The sequence below is a fragment of the Ochotona princeps genome, chromosome 8 (assembly GCF_030435755.1).
Source record: "Ochotona princeps isolate mOchPri1 chromosome 8, mOchPri1.hap1, whole genome shotgun sequence".
In the NCBI taxonomy this organism is placed as follows: domain Eukaryota; kingdom Metazoa; phylum Chordata; class Mammalia; order Lagomorpha; family Ochotonidae; genus Ochotona; species Ochotona princeps.
The window spans coordinates 11,160,605-11,182,220 of record NC_080839.1 but is presented as its reverse complement, the minus strand read 5'-3'; the positions used below and the strand labels follow the sequence as shown (position 1 = coordinate 11,182,220).

General features: G+C 41.9%; 1 pseudogene; it reads left to right on the top strand.

The window, feature by feature from the left end:
• Positions 1 to 13,840: 13,840 nt before the first annotated feature.
• On the top strand, positions 13,841 to 14,704 carry LOC101523388 (mortality factor 4-like protein 1; annotated as a pseudogene).
• The last annotated feature ends 6,912 nt before the right edge of the window (positions 14,705 to 21,616 follow it).

Below are 21,616 nucleotides of genomic sequence, written 5' to 3'. Positions count from 1 at the left end.
TTTTTCTCGTCCATTGGCATGAAATATTTGTTTCCAACCTTTCACTTTCAGCTTCTTCGAATCTCTTCTGGTTAGATGTGTCTCTTGTAGGCAACAGATAGTTGGGTGCTGTTTGATAATCCATTCTGTTAATCTATGCCTTTTGATTGGTGAGTTCAGGCCATTTGTGTTAAGAGTTAAAATTGAAAGGTTGTGATTTTGCCCTGCCATACTTGTTTTTGTGGGTGTTGATATCTGTGTAATTGCCCTTCCTTGTGTGGACTTTAGTGGGAAGATCTTCCTGTTTGCCATCTTTGCTTATGATTCACCTCCTTTTTTTCTGGATTTAGTGCATTTCTAAGGAGATTTTGTAGAGCTGGTTTTGTGCTGGCATATTCTTCTAATTTCTCTTTGCTGTGGAAGTATTTGATTTCGTTCTCAAATACGAATGAGATCTTTGCTGGGTACAATATTCTTGGTTGACAGTTGTTCTGATTCAGGATTTGGAAGATCTTTGTCCATTCTCTTCTTGCTTGTAAAGTCTCTTCAGAGAAGTCAGCAGTGATCCTGATTGGTTTTCCCCGGTATGTGATCTTTTCTCTGCTTCGTACTTGTCTTAGGATTCTTTCTTTGTCTTCGTTGGAGTGGAACTTGAGCACCATATGTCTGGGTGAAGATCGCTTTGGGTCATATCTGCTGGGAGTCCTCTGACCGTCCTGGATTTGGGCTGGGTTCATGTTCCAAGTGTTTTGAAAGTTTTCCTGTATAATTTCGTCGAGCACCATTTGCATTCCTGACTCTTTTTCCGCTCCTTCAGGAAGGCCAATAATCCTAATATTTGATTTTCTGAGGTTGTCTTTCATTTCTTGTATGGTCTTATTGGCTTTGTTCAGACTTGTCTCCAGCTGTTTCATGAACTGGGTATGTTCGTTTTGTGTGTCTTCTGTTTCAGAGATCCTCTCTTCTGCTGTATTTGTTCTGTTGGTTAGGCTCTCAATTTTGTGCTCTAAGTCAAGGATTTTACTTTTCATTTGTTGTATTTCTGAGGCTATGTGGTTCTTGAATTCCTTGAAGTCCTCCCAATTCTTCTCATTGTCTCTGACATATTTTAACATTATTTTTTTGAATTCCTTGTCTGGTAGATCTTCTATGTCTTCATCTCGCATCTTTGAAATAGACATTGGCTTTCGATCCTGTATTGGTAGGGTGTTGGCACTCTCATCTGGATCATTACCTTTTCTGGTATTTCTTCCCATTGTGTTAGTGTTTCTTTTTTGAGAGACCTAGGCACCAGTGTGCTGAGGGGTCTCCAAGCACTATCCTGTAGAGATCGGAGTCTGCAGGCGTGGAGTAGCAGGGTGTGGGAATTTTCAAGGCACTTTTGGTGCGTCTCCAGAACACTGGACCTCAGGGCGCCACTTCCAGGGCCCAGTGGATTCAAAGCGCACTCTCAGCTCGTCCCCTACAGGTATGCTACCACAGGGCGTGGGGGAGTGAAGGCACTCTCTGTGCGCACCCCCTGTGCGCGGGATCACAGGGCTCGGAGCACTGGACTATAGGGCGTGGGGTGTTCCAGGTGTTCTCTGGAAGCGCCTCCTGTGCAGGCCCGCCCACCCCAGCGCTTGCAGGGGACCGACCGCCCCAGCGCTAGCACGGGACTGCCCAGCCCAGATGGCGTGCTTGGGTTCCTGTGGTATAGCACCACCCAGCTGAGTGCCAGACCGCAAAGGCACGGGGGAATATCCAGTGTGCCTTTTGCCTTTCTCCCAGACACAGTTTTGAATGAACCAAAATCTTGAAGTAGGAAGAGAATATTAGGGAAAACAAGGAAGCAAACAGAGATTCTAAAACGAAAGACAATCATTGGGGCCAGCCCAGTGGCGTAGCAAGCTAACTCTCTAACTGTAGCACTGGAATCCTAAATGGGCATTAGTTTGAGTCCTGGATGCTCCACTTCTGATGCAACTTTCTGCTAGTGGTCTGAGAAAGCAACAGAGAATGGCCCAAGGCCTTGGGACCCTGCACCCACTTGGGACACCTGGAAGAGGCTCCTGACTTTGGATCGGCTTAACTCCATCTATTGTGGCCATTTGGGAAGTGAACCAATGGATGGAAGATCTCTCTGCGTGTCTCTCTGTTACTCTGCCTTTCAAATAATAAGACATTATTTAAAAAAAAAAACAAAATGAAGAATTATTTTCACTTAAAAATGCAACCAAGGAAACAGGTGTTTGACTTAGCAATTAAGACATCAGTTAACATGCCTGTGGACTGCTGTGGGATGTGTCACACTGCCTGGGTTTGATACCTGACTTCAGTTCCTGACTATAGTTTTCTGCTAATGCAGACCCTGTGAGACAACTGTGATGGCTCAAGCAGTTGGGTTACTACCACCCATGTGGGAAACCTGGATTGAGTTCCCAGTTCCCAGCTCCATGGCCCCAGAGCAGCCCTTTCTGTTGTAGGCAGTTGGGAAGAAAACCAGTGTAGGAGCTCTCTTTTCTGTCTCTCTGCTTTTGAATTAAATAATTACATAGCTTTTTTAAAAATCCCCACTCGTACATTGGACAAGATATTCAAGCAGAAAGATAGTGATTTGGAAAACAGACCAAGGGAAATCACCTCAAAGCACAGAATGTGAGGAACAAAATTATAAAAGTGGAAATCAATGTAATACAAAGAAGAGAATGGCTAAATCCAATATATATTTCATTGGAGCTCAAAAGAACAAATAGGGAGCATAAGGAAGAGGCCACCATTTGAAGAAATAACGGCAAAGAGTTGACCACAACTGAAGGAGCGTGAATGCTCCCACTGAAAAGTACACTGAGTTGCAAACAAGGAAAATAAAAGTAAGCCTGCCTCTTGTCACATCACAGTGAAACTGGGGAGTATCACAGACACAGACACACATCAAGATTCTCTAAAGAAGCAAGTAGAGCAGGTTCTGAGACACTACATCCTGTCTTCTGATCTGTTTCAGCTTCTAGCCAGGGTGCAAAGCAAGAACTGAAAAGTAGCTGGTTATTCTCCAAGTGGAGGATAAGATATGTGAGAGGGACAGTGGAAGCAAAAGGGAAGTTATGAATTTATCTCAAACCATTTTGCATGGTCTCTTGGCACAGATTTATTCATAACTTGAACTTGGGCATTCACCCAATGATCAATCTGTGTATGTGTGTGTATGTGTGTGTGTAGAGGGGAGGTATTGCCTGGCGGTTCAAATGGTCTGTAAGCCATTTCCTTCTTGTTAGTATATGTCCATAAAAGGATGAGGAAAGAACCCTCCCAAAGTAAGGGGTTCATAACCCTGGTTGCACATGAGAATCACATGAGCAGAATTATAAATACAGGTACTTGGCACTTAACAGGGGTAGATATTCTGAGAAGCAATGTCACAGGGCAATTTTACCATCGTGTAAACAATGTAGTGTATTCTCACAAGTTAGTCACTTAGAGTAGCCTCTTTTTTAAAAAAAGATATTTATTTGAAAAGCAGAATGGTAAAAAGAGGGAGGGAAGGGGAAAGAGAGGGAGGAGGAGAAAGCAAAGAAGAGGGAGAGAGAGGGAGAAGAAAGAAGGAGAAAGAAGGAGAGAAGGAGATACATACAGGGAGGGAAAGAAGAAGAAGGAAGGGAGAGAGAGAGAGAGAAAGTAAGTTTCCATTTGCTAGCTCATTCTCCAAATGGCTGCAATGCCTGGGGCTGGTCCAGGGTGAAGCCAGAGCTCGGAAGTCCATCCCAGTCTCCTATGTGGGTGCAGGGGTCCAAGCACTCAGGTCACCATCTGCTGCTTTCCCAGGCACATTAGCAGGGAGCTGGATCAAAGGTGGAGCATCAGAGACTCCAACTAGCACTCCAATACAGGATGCTGGCATTATAGGCAGAAGCTTAACTTGCTGTGTCACAGTGCCAGCCCCAGCATGGTCTGTAAACATAAGATGTATGAGACTGACATGGGAGTAACGTGGCATAGTTTTATAGTCAACTTTTTACATAAATACCCTCTAAATTAGTGATGAAAGTAAGTATAGTAAATATATAAGCCAGTAACATAATCATTTATTGTTATCAAATCTTATGCAGTATATACAATTATATGTGCTGCATCTTCAATCTGCTGGCTGTGCAGTAGATTTGCTTACACCAGCATTATCACACACACTTGGGAACTGCATTGATCTAAGACTTTACAGCAGCTCCGATGTCACTAGGTGATAGGACCTAATCATATCATATCATATCATAATTATGCAGGACTATCATTCGATGGTCCACCAGTGACTGAGACATTATGCAGTACATGAATAAACACCAATACTTAGATAGGCCCAACAAGTTCATGGTATAAAAGCTTCCCAGTGGGGTGAGGGTTTGGCCTAGCAGTTAAGATGCCAACATTGTTTATCAGAATACCTCAGTTTGACACCCAGTTTTGGCCCTTAACTTCACATTCCCTGGGAGGCTTCAGTGATGACTAGATTCCTGCCACCCACATGGAAAACCTGAACTGAGTTCCCAGCTCCCAGCTTTGGCCTGCTAAGTTCCAGCTCTTGTGGATCATTTGGGGGCAGTGAACCAGTAAATGAGAGCTCCTGCTTTCTCTGTCTCTAACTCACTCACTCTCTGCCTCTCAATGAAATAAATGAGAAACCCCAAATTCCCAGGTGATCAGTCCTTATCTTAGAACAGGCTCCTTAACTTTAGCTCCGTTGACTTTTGGGGACAGATCATCTTTTGCTGTGGACACTGTCCTGTGTACTGCAGGGTGCTTAGCAGTATCCTTGTCTCTACCTAATAGATGTCAGTGGGAACTCCACCCAGATCTGAGATAATGAAGCACTCCAAACCAACAATAGTTTCTCAGATCATTCATGACCCTCGGCTACACACACTCTCATACCCTCAATATAGTATTAGAAAACTTTGTAATATTAATGATGCGCTCTAGTTGCCTGGTCTCTCCCATGCTTTTCTGTTTCTTTTCATTCTTTAATGCTACTTGTGACAAGTCACTCTCAAATGCTTTCTGCCTCACTCACTATTTCAACACTCATTCTGGGTGACCAGTGGCATCCTCTTCCAACAGTTCCTTTCTCAGTCTTCGGCAGAACTGAGCCCTCAGTGGCACTACATAGGGTTGCCCATGCTACATCCTCCTAACCCAGTCCCTGTGCTGGGTATCACTGCCATGACACCCCTTGTTTCCCTTTGCCCCATTTCGTCCGTGTATCTTTGTTCCTGGATGTTCTTTCTCTACCTGATCTGTATATTGTGAAGTTTCTCAGCTGGTGGTCATGTGTTGTTCTTTTAATCTGAAGGAGCGTCCTCATTCCTGGAGCTTTCAATACCAACCATATGACAAAGACATCAAAGACTTCCAATGTATCATTATTTTAGACTTGCCTTCTTACCTTTGATGTTCCACAGACCTACAACAAGAAATGATTGTCCATTTTCTCCACCTTTTATTCTTCCAGTGTGCAAAGTAGCACCACAGATCCATGCAACTGCTTCCACCATCCTACTTGCCACCTCCAGATATCTACTGTGTCCATTTCTCTCACTGGGCAAAGTACATCCTCAGCCTGTCTCCTTCTTCTCAGCTTCAAGGTCACTATCTCATTCTGAGTCACCATCATCTCTCACCTGTAGCACTACAATAGCCACCTAATGGTCCTTGTTTCCATTCAAAGATCTCAGTCAAGGGGCCAAAGTTATGGCACAGCATGTTAGGCCACTGCCTATGATGCTGATATTCCGTATGGGTGCTGGTTGAAGTCTTGGCTGTTCCACTTCCAGTCCACCTCCCTGCTAATGTGCTTTGAGAAAGTGGTGAAAAGATGACCCAAGTGTGTGGGTTCCTGCACCCATGTGAAAGCCCTGGATGAAGTCTAGGCTTCTGGCTTTGACCTGGCCTGGTCCCAGCTGATATAGCCATCTGGGGACTGAATCAGCAGGTGGAAGATCATTAATTCTTCTTCTCTCTTTCCCTCTCTTAGTTCTCTATTTCATAAAAATAAATAATTAAAAATCTCAACTTATTCCAAGAAATCTTTTTCCTTGACCCTTCCTATCTCCTTAGACCCATTCAGCCCTGTTTATACATCCGCTCATTAACACTAATCGCATTGTCCCACACTTACATTATCATTATTTCTGTGAATTGTCTGCCTTCTTTGGTGAATTTCTTGCCTCAGGTCTTTAACTCTTGGTCTTTCCATGGTTGGAATACCCCTTTCTTGCCTCTTACAGGCTAATTGCTTCTGCTCCTTGAGATGTCATCTTAGCTTCCACTTGTCCAAAGCTGCTTTCTTTTTCAGAAAGAAAATATCCTGAAAAAAAAAAGTATTCAAGACAGAGTTCCCATCCTCTCGGATACTCCCCACATGCTCACAACTGGGTTGGAATCCAAGGCCAAGAATTCAGTCTAGATTTCCCACAGTACTTGAACCATCATTACTATTGGAACCAGAACCCAGGGACAAGACTTGAGTTCAGGCACTTTCAAGATGGGATGCAGGTGTCTAACTGTTAAGCATAATGCATGCCTCAAAGAGACCTTCCTTAGTTACCACCTCCTTACCCAATCTAATTAGACCCCCTGTGAGGACTGACTGAAATATCAGTCCCAAAGTTTGGTCACACACACACAAACACACACTTTAGACCCCCCCAAATAGTTGTTTCCCTTAGGATTCAACTTACTCAAATTTCAGTTTCGATTTCCCTTAGGCTTTCAGTTCTCTTATGTTTCCATTTTGGTTTTGGGCTCTTCGGTTCCATGCCCAATTTTGTTCCTTGACAGCCCTATCCACCAATCCCATATCCCTGGTGCCCACCTACCATCACACCTACCAATCCCTGCTACCCTGGACTCTGAGTACCTGCCCCATGCTATAAAAGCACGCTTCTTTTGTCTTGCTCTCTGCACAAAGAAGCCTCTCTGCCAGTTTTAATCCCAGGATCCTGGCTCCTGGCTTTGGATCAGCTCAGCTCTGGCCATTGTAGCCACTTGGGGAGTGAATCAGCAGATGGAAGATATTTCTCTCTGTTTCTCCTCTTCTATATCTGACTTTCCAATTTAAAAAATAATCTCATTTCTTCTTTACTGAATACCATAGAAGTAGATGACATTTCAAAAGCAAGGAACTTAAAATTGAGATTTTGAAAGGTGTTTGGTAAGCTTGACTGGGATCACAACTGTATACTCACAGAGTCTATTGGGAATGTTAGGCTTGCAAAGGATCAGATTGGAGAATCAGGTTGTGCATCACTGGCTGAGAATTCTAGTTCATTCATCTATCCATCCAGCACAGGCTTATTCCTCTTGTCCACTCATTCATCCACTCATCTGACCAATTCAGCACATGCGGAGTATCTTCTCTAGGCTAGACACAGTGTAACACATAGGGGTACAGAAAAGAATGGGGCAGGAGTTCATGGCAAAGATTCTACTCAGGAGTAGAAACCAAACCTAAGATGGCAGGCCACGTTGTAAGTGACCTAATGGTAGTGAATAGGTTTCTCTGGTACACCGAGGTGAGGCAGCTAAGTTAGTCTGGGGAGACAAACGAGTCATGAACCAGTTTCTATCTTCTTCCACTTTTTCAAGAATGCCATTGGAACATGAAATAACAGAATATGGGCAGGAAGAGACTGAAGACCAAGAGGTTAGAGGAAATCTGAGACTACTCTAAATTTCCTCACTCTGAATATTCTAGGGAGCACATGGGAAGCAGATTATAGAGTAAGTAAGATGAAGATTTACAACTCAATCTATGAAGGGCATTAAAAGAATCACAGCTTTGTATTGTAAAAGATTTTCTTTTTAATCCTCCTGTGGTTTAGATATGGTTTGAAGGTGTCCTTAGGGGTTCATGTGTTAAGTTTGATCTCCCTAACTCAAGTTTGGTGCTGTGAGAGGCAATGGGACTTTTCAAAAGTGGAGGGAGGTCACAGGGATCACTGAATTCTGACGGAATTGAAGTAGTTCTTTAAAAAAAAAAAAAAGATTTATTTTTATTTCAAAAGCAGATTTACAGAGAAAAGCAGAGACAGAGGAAGATCTTCCATTTGCTGGTTCACTTCCCAAACGGCCACAACAGCTGGATTGAGCCGACCCAAACTCAGGAGCCTCTTCCAGGTCTCCCAAGCGTGTGCAGGGTCCCAAGGCTTTGGGTCATTCTCTGCTGCTTTCCTAGGCCATTAGCAGGGATTTGGATTGGAAGTGGAGCAGCAGGGACAAATCAGTGCCCATATGGGATTCCAGTGCTTAAAAATGGAAGATTAGCATATTGAGCCATAGCACCAACCCCTGAGGTAGTTCTTATGAGATAAAACTCAAGAACTGCAAACAAGGTTGTTGTAAAAGAGCAAGACACGTAAAAGAACTATGATGTGTCTCCCTTACACGTGCTTTTGTCACAGAGACATAGTAAACCATGAGGCAGAAGCTTGTGCCACATTGTTGAGCTCCAAAAGTGTGAGCTAACAAAACTTCTTTTGGGTGCAAAACTTTTGTGGTGTAACGAGTCAAACTTCCCACTACAGCACCACCGGCATCCCTCTTGGGCACCAGTATGAATCCTGGTTGCTCCACTTCTGATTCAATTTTCTGATAGTGCACCTGGGAAAGTGGCAGAAGACGGTTCTTAGCCCATGGGAGATGCAGAGGAAGCTCCCTGAGTCCTGGCTTCAGCTTGGCCTAGCCCTTGCTTTGTGGCCATCCGAACAGTGAAGCAGCAGATAGAAGACCTTTGTTTTCTCTCTGACTCTCCCTCTCTCTGTCAGTAACTCTGCCTTTCAAATAAATAAAGTAAAAATTTTAAAGAAAACTCTTTTCTTTATAAGTTACCCAGCCTCAGGTATTTTGCTAGAAGAAATAATTAATGGGGGCCCGGCGGCGTGGCCTAGCAGCTGAAGTCCTTGCCTGGAACGTGCCAAGATCACATATGGGCACCGGTTCTAATCCCGGCAGCTCCACTTCCCATCCAGCTCCCTGCTTGTGGCCTGGGAAAGCAGTCGAGGACAGCCCAAACCTTTGGGACCCTGCACCCGTGTGGGAGACCCGGAAAAGGTTCCAGGTTCCTGGTTCCTGGTTCCTGATTCCCAGCTTTGGATCGGTGCAGCACAGGCCGTTGCGCTCACTTGGGGAGTGAATCATCGGACGGAAGATCTTCCTCTCTGTCTCTCCTCCTCTCTGTATATCTGACTTTGTAATAAAAATAAATAAATCTTTAAAAAAAAAGAAATAATTAATGGAAGGTGGGCTAATATATACACTGTAGGAAAATTAGAGTACATAGAAAGGTTTTAACATAAAGATAAATAAGGTGAACACCTATGCTCACAACTCACAAATACTATTGTAAGTGTGGTATATTCTCATCCAGTTATTTTTTAAAACTTAATATTTTATGTAATAATTCTGAGATAACATATCTTTAATTTACATTCTATCTAAAGGCTTCATGTGCCACTAAATACAGAATTCAACAAATAAAAATCACAAAACATCATAGTTGATCAGGGAACTAGGAAACGGCCCATGCAGTTCTGAAAGCGATGGTTAATTCCTTTTTTTCTTCTTTAACATGAAGCATTTCATACATCATCTGACATCTTCACAAAAGACAATTTCACAGTTCTGGAGCCAGCCAAGATGGAATAGCCACATTCTTCACAATTCTTCACTTCCACAACTAAAATACTCTGGGTGTCACAAGCAGACTGAACAGCAGAAAGAAGGTAGGCTGCTTAGAGATTTTGGGACTTGAAGCACAACACAGCGGTGAGTTCCTGGGGTTTTCTTTTTGCCTCTTCTATATCCTGAATGGAGTGCTGTTGAAGCCTACCAAGTTCACCTACAAGCATGTCTCTACCCAAGGTTCCTATCAGGCCCAGTGGGGAGCTCATCTCCTCTTCCCCCTGCCAGCTCCCTGGAAGGAGATTTGGAGGGCCAAGTAGGAAGCTAACCTCCACCTGCCACCCAGTAGAAGTGGATAGTGATCCAGTTTCCCTGTTTTGCTATGGTCAGTGGGGCTTAGTTCACTGAGCAACCACCTCACTTGCCATCCAAGTGACTGAAGCAGAGAGTTTGGGGTAGGACTAATTGGCCATTCACAGCTGTGACCGGTGTCAGCCAGGTCCCGCAGAGATGAGTCTATGCCCCTTGCAGAGACAAGGAGGCAGTGTGAGTTGATGCTAAAAAAAGGCTGCTGATGGGCCTGGCGGCATGGCCCAGGGGCTAAAGTCCTCGCCTTGAAAGCCCCGGGATCCCATATGGGCGCTGGTTCTAATCCCAGCGGCTCCACTTCCCATCCAGCTCCCTGCTTGTGGCCTGGGAAAGCAGTCAAGGACGGCCCAAAGCTTTGGGACCCTGCACCCATGTGGGAGACCCGGAAGAGGTTCCTGGTCCCGGCATCGGATTGGCGCGCATCGGCCCGTTGCGGCTCACTTGGGGAGTGAAACATCGGACGGAAGATCTTCCTCTCTGTCTCTCCTCCTCTGTGTATATCTGACTTTGTAATAATAATAAAATCTTAAAAAAAAAAAAAAAAGGCTGCCGAACTTCCACCCAACTCATATGTACTCATAGGCGGTATGAGTCACTGCCCAACCTTTGTCAGGAGGGTGTCAGCCAGGCCAAGGAGGAGCTGAATAGTCACCCACACCTTAATCTGCATGCTACACTTAAATTAGGTGACTGTCCACTAAAATAAAACTGAAAAGGATTAAATAGGATTCACAACGCAACAGCCAAATGTCCAGGATAGAATTGAAAACTACTCATCATACAATTAGGAAAATCACTGTGGGTACAGCACAGTGGCCTACTGGCTAAAGTCCTTGCCTTGAACACGCAAGGATCCCATGTGGGCGCTGATTCTAAACCTGGTAGTCCCGCTTCTCATCCAGCTCCCTGATTGTGACCTGGGAAAACAGTCGAGGATGGTCCAAAGTCTTGGACCCTGCACCCACGTGGGAGACCAAGAAGAGCTCCTGGCTCCTGGCTTCAGATCAGCTCAGTTACAGCCATTGAGGTCACTTGAGGAGTGAATCATCGGACAGAAGATCTTCTTCTCTGTCTCTCTTCTCCATATATATCTGACTTTGCAATAAAAATAAATAAATCTTAAAAAAAAAATCACCATTTGAGTAAGAGACAAAACAAAAAGATACAATGTTGAAGTTATCTGACAAGGACTTTAAAAGAAGTTTGGTATATGCTTGCAATGGGGGAATCTCAACTGAACTTGAACTGTGGTTATGCAACAAGGTGGAGGAATCCACCATGGTGGGAGGGTTTGGGGAAGGGTGGGGAGAATCCAAGTACCTATGAAACTGTGTCACATAATACAATGTAATTAATGAATTAAAAATAATAAATAAATAAAAAAAGAAAAAAGAAGTTATTATAAAAAGTACTTCAACAAGTGACTATAAACATGTCATGAAACACACGAAAAATTGACCATCTAAGGCAAACAGATGATTTATCCCTCCAGTACCCACCTAAAAGGGGAAAACTAAATTACAATGGAAATACACTAACTCCAAATCAATCAATTAGTAAGAATTCATTAAATGGGCACAATGGAAGAAAAAATATGATGGAGAGATGAATCAATGTGATTTAAAACAGAATAATAGAAATCAGAGAAATGCCAATTAAAATCATAATGAAATAGCTTGTCACACCAGTTAGAATGTCTATTACTCAAAAATTTCAAAATAATAAATGTTAGTCAGGGTGTGCAGAAAAGGGAAGCCTAACACACTGTTAGTGGATATGCAGATTAGTGCACCCATTATTGAAAATGGAATTTCCTCAAAAAAGCTAAAAATAGATCTAATATGTGACTCAGACATTTCACTTCTATGAATATATTAAAAAGAAATGAAGTCTGTGAAAGCAATATACGTACTCTATATTTATTGTAGTCCAATTCATAGCAAAGATACGGAATCAACCTAGTTGTCGATTAACTGATACCTCTGGATAAAGGAAATGTTGTGTAGACACATGATGGAACATCATTTAGTCATAAAAGAAAGATGTCCCGACATTTGCAACAAAAAGGGATGGAATTGGAGATTACTATGTGAAGTGAAATAAGCCAGATAGAGACAGAGTCTACGTTTTTCCTTAGTGTATGTGTGTGAGTATATAAATAAAATATGTATATGTATGTATATATATAATGGATGTCACATTCTTTGGGGTATATGCATATAGATGCTTATAAATGTCTGCAATGAATTAAATCCCATATATAGTAATACACCTGTTTCCCTCAGTTTATGATTCTTATTATGAATTCCACATTATTTGATAATATGCTTGCTTTTAAAAATGTATGTGTGTTTATATTATTTACATATAAAACAAATATTATAAGGTATTAAGAAAGAAATGATCTAAATCTTAATAATGCAGAGAAAATAAAAAGAAAAAAGACAAAGAATATAAGGAAAAAATCTAATATTCATATTTCTGGGAGGGGGAAAGAAGAAAGGGAACGGATATGAAAAACTCAAAGCAATAATGACTGAAATTTTCCCAGTTTTGGTAAAAAAAAAAAGTAAAAACAATGCATTCCAAAACTTATGGATTCCCAAACAGGGATTCAAAGAAAACCATACAAAGACAGATCAGACACATTCCTCTGAAAATTAAGAGAAATTTGGGCCCGGCGCGATAGCATAGTGGTTAAAGTTCTCGCCTTGCACGTGCTGGGATCCCATATGATCGCCAGTTCTTATCCTGGAGGCCCTGCTTCCCATCCAGCTCCCTGCTTATGGCCTGGGAAAGCAGTCGAGGACGGCCTAGATCCTTGGGATCCTGCACCTGCGTGGGAGACCCGGAAGAGTTCTTGGCTCCTGGCTTCGGATTGTCGCAGTAGCGTCCATTGTGGTCACTTGGGGAGTGTATCATTGGATGGAATATCTTCCTCTCTGTCTCTCCTTCTCTCTGTATATCTGACTTTATAATAAAAATAAATAAATCTTAAAAAAATAAAGAGAAATTTAAAAATTTATGAGGCATCTAGGCAGCAATGATACTTAATTTATATAGGAAAAAAATTTTAAATAACAGCAAATTTCTCATGAAAAACCAAGCAGGCCTACGGTTTCCTTCCTTCCTTCCTTCCTTCCTTCCTTCTTTCCTTCCTTCCTTCCTTCCTTCCTCTTTCCTTTCTCTATTCTTCTCCTGGTTCTGCCTCTTTTCTTCCTCTTCTTTAATGCTGAAAAAGGATTGTCTATCGTGAGTAGTACATCTGACAAAATTATCTTTCATGAATGAAGAGATAATGAAGACATTTCTCAAAGTAAAACTATAAGAATTTATTGCCAGCATATCTGACCTTAAAGAATGGCTAAAGGAGATTTTCCAAAAAATGATTGGGACTACATAAAGGAAAGACTGGGTGAAACCAGTAAAGACATAAAACCACAAAGTAATAAAGGGTAAACATAATGATTCATGTCACTCCTCCTAAGTTTCTTAAAAAACTTTTAGTCATTGAAGTAAAAATTATCCAGGCCCAGGATGTACAGCCGGTGGTGCCTGATGGCACATCTGACGTGGAGTTGGGTGGCATAAAGAGTAATGGGGCTGTGGGCCCAGCACAGTAGCCTAGTGGCTAAAGTCCTCACCTTGAATGCACCAGAATCCCATATGGGCTCTGGTTTGTATATTGGCAGCCCTGCTTCCCATCCAGCTCCCTGCTTGTTACCTGGGAAAGCAGTTGAGAATGGCCCAAGGCCTTGGGACCCTGCACGCATATGGGAGACCTTGAGGAAGTTCCTGACTCCTGGCTTCAGATGGGGCAGCACCGGCCGTTGCAGGCTTATATATGGTGCTCAAGCAGGACCCGAAGCCTAAATTTCAGAGGGTGAACAGGTATTGTGCTTACATGGACCTCTTCTTTCTGAAGCAAAGTGTGTAAAACTTGCTATGAATGACAAACAAGTGAAGCATGTTATACATTACAGTGGTTGGAATAAAAATTGGGCTGAGTGCTCAAGTATGTGGACGCCAATCTGCAGAAGCAGTGAGAGCTTCAGAAAACCAACCAGAACAGTGTGTGGAGGGGAACATGAGAAGAGTTGCTCCAGGAAAGAAGCCCTCCCGTCTGCAACAGAAAAATGTCAACATGAAAACAAACAGAAAGCACCTGGGAATGGAGAGGGTGGCAGCACCAATGAGGCCCTCAGTCTCCTTGGAAGGAAAGGGGCCCACGTAGATCCTACCGATGAAAATGAAGAAACATTCATGAACAGAGTGGAAGGTAAAGTGAAGATTCCTGAAGAGCTAAAACCGTGACTTGTTGATGACTGGGACTTAATTACCAGACAAAAACAGCTCTTTTACCTTTCTGCCAAGAAAAATGTGGATTCCATTCTGGAGGATTATGCAAATTGCAAGAAATGCCCTGGAAACACAGATAATAACGAATATGCTGCCAATGAAGTTGTGGCAGGGTAAAGCAGTACTTCAATGTCATGCTCAAGCTTGAGAGGCCACAGTATGCTGGAATCACCCTGACGCGCCCATGTCCCAGGTGTAAAACTGGAGTGATGTTGACCTATACGCTTCTGGATGAGAAGAGCCTTGCTTTATTACTGAATTACCTTCATGATTTCCTGAAGTACCCAGCAAAGAATTCTGCAACTTTGTTCAAGTGGCTCCCCCCAAGTACCATCGGAAAGCCGCGTGAGGGGCTCGCTCAGTCACTCACTCATTCACTAACATTTACATCTCTGTAAACACGTTTTTGTTCTAATTCTTCTCTTTGAAGATGTTAGTGTATAACGTAATTGATGTTTGCTTTCTGTTTGATCTTAAACAGAAAAAATAAAAAAGTGTTGCAGCTCCCTCTTTTTCTTTTCTTACTTCACTCATTTAGAAGTTGCTACCAGTGACGGACAGCAGAGGGACGTGCTGTATTCTATTGCCTAGTTGACAAAGCTGCTTTGAATGCTGGTGGCTCTTGTTCTTTGACATTATGCACTTTTATAATATGTGTTAATGCTCTATAACAAGATGCTCTGACTCCTAGTGCCAAAGGTTCAATTCCGTGTATATAACTGAACACACACACATACATTTCTGCTTTTTTCTTTTTTTTTTTTTTATGGTGCATATAGTAAAAAGCCCACCATTGGCAAGTGGTTGTTCCTTAGGCATTTTATTTTTGCTCAGTTGTTGAAGAATAGTGGCTTGTTTCATGGCTTTGTATTTGTGTCTAGTTCACGTTTGAAAACAATAGATGCAATGCATTGTGTAGCTACAGTTTTCTGGCAAAGTTGATCTTTTAGGAATTGTTTTTCAGATCTTCAATCATTTTTTTCTTTAAATTTCCAGAAATAATTACCAAATTAGCCCATGTGGTATTCAAAATATTTATAAGAAATAGCAAAGTATTATATATTAAAGTAGATAGAAAGAAGGAAGTTTCTTTAGTTTATTTAAGTGGTAAAGCAACATTACAACAGATTATCACAAGCCAAATGTATGTAAATGAGGGTACTTCAAATGGTTCTTAGAAAAAAACTAGAACTAAAAGACAAGTCTATTTGGGTGCAATTGTTGAAAGCCATCCATTATTTTATCATAACATCATGTTTTCCATGAACTTCTTGAAAATCACTGTACTCATAGATTTAAAACAAAATGGAGCACAAATAAACATCTTCTAATATCATTTTCTACCAACTTGCACAAACATACTTGGGGAGGTCAACAACTCACTCTCAGCAATTGATAGAATTACTCAATAGAAAACCAGCAGTGATATAAACTGTCTGGACATTACAACCATCCAGCAAGGCCAGTTGACATTTAAACACTGAACCCAACAACACAAAGCACACATCCTTTATAACTGCCCGTAGCAGTTACCAAGACACATCATTCATACCGTGGATCATCAAATAAGCCCTCTAGGCGTGTAAGAGACTTGAAACCATCCAGAGTCAGTTCCTGGAAGATAATGGGATGAATACAGGAATCAATAACAGAAAGAACCCTAAGCACTTGGATATCCAACAACAAAATTCTAAATTGTCCCTAGGTTCAAGAGCAAGTCTCAAAGGAGAAAAATATGCATAACTGAGAGAAAATGAAATACTACTTATCAATATTTGTGGGATGCATTTAAAGCAGTGCTCAGCACAGAAATAATAATCAGAACAGAGATCAATGAAAAGTGAGTAAGGCTAGTGAAGATGGAAAAGTAAGGACCCACAAAACTCCTTTCCCCTGTATAAGCCACCAGCAGTAAGTGGGAAACTTTCAGACAACATTTTTCAGAACTCTGGAAATTACCCAAAGACTTTCAGAAATCCATGAATGTTTATTCAATAAAAAAGATGAATTCAAGTAAGAAAAGTGAGTTTTTTGGAATTTTAACCTATCTTGTCTTCATCTCTCCTTACCCTAGTTTGTGGTAGCTGTGCAAACCAACTGTCCACTTAAAGGTGACTGCCTAAAGCCTGGCAGCCCTAAAGGATTCAACACAGGATTAGCATTCTTTCTCAGTTTGATCCCCAGAGAACATTCACTATTTGACCTCTGTGGTGGCTCCCTCCAAGGCTTGCACAGGATGGAAAACCTTGTCTGTACGGGTATTTGTTGAAGTTATCTCATGATGATTGTTTAACTTCACAGCTGCCTGAAATGGTAGCTATAAGCAAGGGTAAACATTCGAATAAGCTCTTGCATTGCTGAGGATATGCTATAATGGGGGTTAAGAAATAATGTAGTGACTTTGGAAAACAACTTGGTGGTTCCTTTAATACCAAACATGTTATCATGTGACCCCGCCATCTCACTCTTAGGTGTATTCCCAAGAAAACCCAAAACAAACATCGTCCTAGTCCATCAACTACTGAATGAATAAGCAACCTGTAATAGACCCATATAATGGCGAATTATTGACCTAAAAAGAATGAAGCACTAAGTCATGTCATGCTATGATAATATGCTGCAGTGATGAACACATTACGCAAAATGAAACAGATCCAACACAATGATCACATACTGTATAATTCCACTGACATGTAACATCTAGAATGGGCAAGTCCACAGGAACAAAGTACACGAACAGTTGCCAAGGATCAAGGGAGGAATAAGCTGGGAAATGACTGCTAATGTGTAGGAGTTTCTTGTTGAGGTGATGAAAATTTTCTGGAAGTAGATGATGGTGATACATACCTGCTTTGTGAATATACTGAAAACTACTGAATTATAACACTTCATAAGGGTGAATTAAAAGCTTATGTAAATTATTTCAGCCAAAAAGGAAATCCATGAGACTGAAAACAGAAAAATCAGTTAAACAAAAAATTGATCAGAAAAAACATCAGAGCACAAAAAATGTAATCTATATGAGTAAAATTGGCATTTTTTTGAGATTTGATCATTGGTTATATTTGAGGAACAATGTATTTTTTTTCTACTTGAAAAAAAATCTTTTTTTTTTTTCTTTCTTTCTTTTTTTAAAATTATTTACCCAATGGAGGGTTAAGCCTGTGACTGGAAAGTGAACTGACAACACATCACTGTAAAAAATTAAAAAAAAAAAAAAGAAAGAAAAAAAAGGGAGAAGGGACGACAGAAGCTCAGGTAGGGTAGATGGTATGGTGGGAGGTATCAGTATGCTTCTAAATTCATATTGCAAAATGCATATGTTCACCTTAAAAAAACTCTGCTGCCTAAAACACTAGCCTTCAGAATAAAAATAAAGGTACTTTCAAAAAGTCAATAAAGTCAAAAGGTAAATAAAGTGTCAGTGTTGTGGCACAAGTTAAAGCAGCACCTATAGTGCCTACATCCCACATAGGCATCAGTTCCAGTACTACCTGCTCAGCTTCCAAAGCAGCCTTTTGCCAATGCACCTGGGAAAGCAATGGAAAATACCCCAAATTCCTGGGCTTCTACAACCCCGTGCGGGAGATCTGGTGAACCTCCTGGCTCCTGGCTTTGGCCTGTCTCAGCTGTGGCAGTTATGGCCATCTGGAGAGTGAACCAGCAGGTGGAAGATCTCTTTCCTTCCTTCTTCTCTCTCTCTTTCTCTCTCTTTCCCTCTCTCTTCTTCTCTTTCAAATAAATGAATATTCTAAAATATATATATCCAAATCACAATGGTTAGAAATTACATAAAGAACATCACTAAAAACATGGTAAGGGAATACTGTAAATAGCTTAGTTCTCACACATTCAACAATTTATTATAAATTTCCTTTAAAAGCATGAACTTTCAAACTCAATCTAGATTAATAAATTACCCACACGGTCCAATTGCTGTTACAGAAATTGGATTTATAATTTTAAAATACTTTCTAAACACATTCCAGATGAAGGTGGCTTCACTGGAGACTTCCACAAGGCATTTAAAGAATTAGCACCAATTGTATACAATGTCTTTCAGGAAACAGAAGGAAAGGGAACATTTCTAAGTTATTTTATAAAATCAGTTTTACTCTAATTTCATAACTAGACTTTTCTCTCTCCCCCTCTTCACCCCTACTTCTCTGCCTTAAACAAATGGATAATATTTAAGTTTAAAAACAGTAAGTAAAAATAACAAATTAACATGAGCAAGACTTGTACGCCAAGATGTACACATACAGACAATCCTATGACAACTACAACAGCTCAAATGCCCAAAGTTTAGTTTCATGAATACAGCTACTGAAATATTTACAAAATCATATTTAACCTCACTTATTCATACTACCTCCCCCCCACACACATAGAGTACACGAAAAACTGGTTAAATCTGAATAAGCTTTGTCACTTAAGCTATTGTCAACGGCCAGTTTTGATATGTACTGCAGCTTAGCAAGATGTTTCATTGGTGTAGACTGGTGGAGCTGCCACCACGACTCGCAGTTGTTCTCATTCTAAGGAGATTTCCCTCCGCAACTTTGTTTTCTAAGGGTCGGGAATTCCATCCAGGCCTCCTTTGTGGATGGTACGGAGCCAACCAAGCACTTGAACCATCAGCTGCTGCCTCCCAAGGTGAGCGTTAGAATGGAAGGGAGAGTGGAGCTGGGACTGGAATCCTTGCATTCTTATATGGGAAGCCTGTTCAGCACCACACCAACTACCTGCCTCTACACCACATTTCAGAGCTCTAACTAGCCAGCTTTACTATTTCCTCCATCCTTAAAAAAGTTTATTTATTTATTTATTTATGATTCTTTTATAGAGTTAATTTCAGTGGCGCTAATCACCAGAGGCACATCTAAACTCTGACAGGCACTGTGATTCTGCATATTATCTATTACTGACTATTTGTGTTTCAAAAGAAAGTTTTAAAAGTGTTGCAGATTTAGGTCAAAAAGTTAGCCAGGGACGTCAGCGCCAGTTTAGGAAGTGGAAGTCTTCCTGAGGTTGTGTGTGAAGTGAAATGAGTAATCTGCTCCCATTCCTCAGAGTGCAGTGCTGATTCAATCAACATTAAAGGAAGTTTCTAGAGTTAGAAACATGAGGGGGAATCTTCAAAAAGTTCATGGAAAATGCAAACTATGAAAAAGCTGTGTATGAATTTCACCTAGTTCTCCCCCCCCCCAATAAATATGTCTTTTAATTGTTTTCCCCTGAACTTTTTCAGAGCACCTATTAATCCTGTCTGCAAGGTCCTTGGCTTCTCCCCTAGAGGTGCACTCTCACACAGCTCTGGCCAACCTTACCCTGCCCTCCTGGGCTCAGCACCCAGGCCATTCTCAGACTGGTCCTCACTAGCCTGCCCTTGCTGCAGCAGGTTGTCAATGAGGCTGGGTGGCCCGGTGAAATAAAATCTGGCAGAGGCTGTTTGCTTGCCGTGGCTTCCATACTGGGACCAAGCCCATCTACAATTTAATGGCAGTAGTTGAGTTGGGTTCATTGCATGAGACTGTGTAGCCAATGAACCAGTTCAGCTGTAGCCAGTTCTTTCTATCCTTCAGTCACATTTTCTATAAATGCCTTCAGGTCGTGTTGGTGGGAATTGTCAAAACCTGCTGTGCTTCTGAGGGCTGTCTGGTTCTTCAGAGCCTTTTTGGGGGTGGGGGTGGGGGTTGTTTTGTTCTGTTTCTTTATTATTTTTTAAAGATTTATTTTATTTTTTTATTGGAAAGTCAGATATGTAGGGAGGAGAAGAGACAGAGAGGAAGATATTCCGTCCGATGATTCACTCCCCAAGCAGCCAACACAGCCAGAGTGAAATCAATCTGAAGTCAGGAGCTTGGAGCTTCCTCTGGGTCTCCCACATGGGTGCAGGGTCCCAAGGCTTTGGGCCTTCCTCCACTGCTTTCCCAGGCCACAAGCAGGTTGCTGGATGGGAAGCAGGGCTGCTAGGATCAAACTGACACCCTTATGGGATCTTGGCACGTTCAAGGTGAGGATTTTAGCTGCTAAGCTACTGTGCTGTGCCAGGCCTATTGTGTTTGTTTATAATGGCACTGCCACCACAAACAAAAAAAAACCTCTACTAAAATTAATTGGACTAAAGAGTGCTTCTTTGAACATAGGTCTCCCAGGGCTGCTGTAACAGAGTGCTCACATACTAGGTGACTTACAGTAAATGAAATTTGTTATCTCAGTTCATGAAGCTGAAAGTCACATGAAGATATAAGATATGTGCAAAGCTATGTTCCCTTTGGGTCTGTGGGAAGAATTCCTCCTTTTCCTTCTCCTGTTTTACAGTGTTTTTGTTATGATTTATTTTGGTTTGAAAGGCAGAGTTACAGGGAGAGAAAGCAGAGAGAGAAAGACTGAGAGACCTTCCATTCATTGGTTCACTCCCCAAATGGCCTCAATGGGCAGAGCTGGGCCAATCTAAAGCTATGTGAACTGAATTTAACCCTGGGCAATGAACAGAAAATATAAGCAGCAAATCCTTCTGTTCTTTATTTTTTAAGATTTTTAGAAATATTTGAAAAGTAGACTGACAGGAAGAAATAGCGACAGAGATTGAGATCTTCCATCCACTGATTTACTCCCCAGATGACCACAGTGAACAGAGCTGGACCAGGTTGAAGCCAGTAGCCTGTACTCCACCCAGGTCTCCCACGTGGGCAGCAGGAGCCCAGGTACTTGGGCCATCATCCACTGCTTTCCAAGGCACAACAGCAGAAGGGCTGGTGGGAAGCCAAGCAGGCATGACTCAGTACCCAAATCTGGGGTATTGGCATTGCAGGCAGCAGCTTAACTTGGCTGTATCACAATGCCAGGGCCAATTCTTCTGTTCTGATCGTAACTAAAGTCCGCTTCCTAGAGACAGGAAGGCTTTGGTGCGACATCCTTCTTCAGCAGTTGCTAAGCAGGTCCAGTCCTTTCTGCCCCTGTGCTTTCACACCTGCGTTTTCTTGCCTGGAATCTCCACACTAAGGGACAAAGCTGATGTCTTCCCCATGCTTCATGACTCAGAGCATGCCCATTGCACACCTACACTTGCTCCCTTGTCCTCCTCTCAGGTGCGTTCTGGGGAGGTGTAGAATCTGTCTTTTCCCACTATGACAGCCTGACTGGTTTTATGCACTGCCATGAAAACTGATGACAGATACTGTATTTTAATCGGCAAAGGAAGCAAAAATCAAGTAGAAGCAAAACTGCCCTAGAAAATTTCTTACATTTGCCATAT